Below are 2,594 nucleotides of genomic sequence, written 5' to 3' on the forward strand. Positions count from 1 at the left end.
GTACACTTCTGACGAAATTATGATACATATATATAAATAGTGGAAACTGCTAGAGCTCTGCCATTATTTTAATCTGATAAGGCTGAATTAATCTTTAAATGTGATCATATTAGTCCGGTCTAATAATGCTGAATAGTGACTTAAATAGTTTTGTAAGTATATAACACATATCTCAGTCTCCTGTGTTATATACTTAATATCGTGTTTTGAGTTTTTTTAGGGCTCTTGTTTCGAACCCGATAAACTCGGACTAGGTTATGTGCTTATTCATCCCTACATAAGTAGATTACATGTTATCTGCTGTTCCACGTGGTATTTGTTACATATCCAACACGAACTTGACCGTGAAATTGTTTTATGACTTTCATACACTTCCGAATTCCACCGATCAAAGTTTTGTGATAGGTCAGTTATAGAAATAGCATGCATCGCGAGAGTAGTCTTGACCAGTTCCTGTTTCAACTCTTTAGGAGGACAGTTGTGAAGTTTTGTCCACTGACCGTGTCAGTTATCAACCGAGTATATTATATTATCATTTCTTATCGTAATTAATAATTTCAAATTCGGTTTATTTGCTTTATTTTTCTGTTCAATATTAACAACTACAAGTTGCTATAGTAACAGTAACCTACTTCCGCTATCTTAAACATCCATCTGTCTGCCAATAAAATTGTTTTTATACATCTTTACGCCAAACCGTGTCTCTTTCCTCCCTCCCTATGCTCCTCTAATGGCTCAGTGGTAATTCTGAGAGTTTATACCGCTATAAATCTGGTTTCAATACCCGTGGCGAGCAGAGCAAGGTTAGCCCATTGTGCAGCTTTACGCTGAACAACAACAAACAAACCTTCCACCTGTAAGAAATAACTACACGTGCCCATCTACATATCAGCTCCTTAAGCCTCTCGTTGTTACAGTGATTAGATAGGTAACTGAGTGCCCTGTTTATTTCGTACATTGGAATATCACGCTTTTCTAAGTCTAGTAAGGCTGGTTTGTTAAATATATTATCATTCCAGCTTAAAACTAGGAGCTTTTAATTATAAAAATCGACTGATATTTCGCCAGAGTATTAACAAACATTGTAGAAACATGGTCATTTCTTCTATTACCTACGACAATTTATGTAAAATGTATTTTCTCCTTACACCTACTGTATATAACTTTAAGGGACAATGGTCCGTGGCAACATGGATTATAAAAAATATATAAAAGTATTTTGTTGAATGACTAATTTCCACAATTTTATTTTAAATTGGAATCACGTCGAATTCTTTACCTGAAGAAAATGTATAACAACTTTTTAAAGTTGTAGATAAAAGCTTTTAAGTTTTTTTTCTCCTTGTATTACTTTTGTTCCAGAACGTTCTAATATCTGTAATAGCATTTTTGTTTGGTGAACTTAATTTTCAAAGCGCGATTTTCATTCAATTTTTCAATCGTCTAATTTTTTCTACCACCACGGGATTCTAAAAACAAAATAGACGTTAATCATTACTTCCCATTTCCTGAAATACGATTCTAATGTCATTATTTCAGTCGTCTATTTTCAATACCGCCATCTGGTGGAAAATGCGGTGTGATAAACGAGTTTCTGGAATCAACTTAAAGTTAATAAGTAACTAGGTGGGACAATGCCCTCGCCACAGCAGTAGTTTCGTTTTTAACTCGATTTCCAGTAACAACAGCCAAAAATGGGCAAACGTTATAATTAAAACTATATATAACGCAGAACAAGCTCGTACTGAAAAGTGATCGGCAGCTGTTTATGTCAGAAACTTGGATCATTTTACTAATAAAAAAACTATAAATCGTACTCGTAAGAACTACTTAGTCAATTAATCTTTAAAAAGCACGTGACGAACATTAACGTCATCATGGTAGCTGATCACGTGCAGCTATTGCTAAGGCCGCTAAACGTTGCTAGCTTACCTGGTAGTTGATGTATCCATGGCACCACATAACCTGTATTTAAAGACAGAAGATGTAAAAACAAAGACGAATGTTCATTGAAAAGTCACAGTCAGGTTTTCGTATTCAAGCAGTCTACCAACTAAGTGACGTAAAGTGCCTGATCTTTTTACAGTTTACAATAATAGTCGGGCAGCATCTGACGCCGAACTGGTGTCAGTCTGATTCTATCTACCCAGTGTGCTTAAGCTGTACCTAGTTCCTCTGTCTTCTTGACGCGATCTCCTGAGCCCGCCGCTGTGTGTCCGGTGAATATACCATCGCCCACGATCTGTAAAAAGGCTGCTAGCCTACAGACGTACACCCCTGCGAGGCTCTTTATAATGACAAAGGCCTACGTCACAAGTATCTCTACTGTCCGGGTTTTATTTCATATTCTTTTTCTCTGTATATACACAAGTTTATACGATTTTCTTTTGTGAATTTATAAAAATATATATACTTGCTTTAAAGAATTAGTGGATATACAGAATACTACGTGAAAATCTGCTAACTCAAAACCTTAAATATTAAAGGCTATTTAAATACAAGTTTGGAAAGATTAACAAATTCAATTAACGACAGTGAATCCAGAAGTACACTATCGACCTTAATTACTACGTGTAAAATCGTTTAGAAAATAC

General features: G+C 35.4%; 1 protein-coding gene across 2 annotated transcripts in view; it reads right to left on the reverse strand.

Moving 5' to 3' along the window:
* LOC106462772 overlaps positions 1-2,167 on the reverse strand; it is a 57,444-nt gene extending 55,277 nt beyond the window's left edge. Inside the window, exon 1 of one of the 2 annotated variants that reach the window (XM_013922724.2) lies at positions 1,933-2,167. The gene's annotated coding sequence lies outside the window, so the exon portion shown is untranslated. The remainder of the gene's footprint in view (positions 1-1,932) is intronic. The other variant, XM_022390111.1, reaches the window with a different exon arrangement.
* Positions 2,168-2,594: the final 427 nt, after the last annotated feature.

The sequence above is a fragment of the Limulus polyphemus genome, unplaced genomic scaffold (assembly GCF_000517525.1).
Source record: "Limulus polyphemus unplaced genomic scaffold, Limulus_polyphemus-2.1.2 Scaffold1245, whole genome shotgun sequence".
NCBI classification, from domain to species: Eukaryota; Metazoa; Arthropoda; class Merostomata; order Xiphosura; family Limulidae; genus Limulus; species Limulus polyphemus.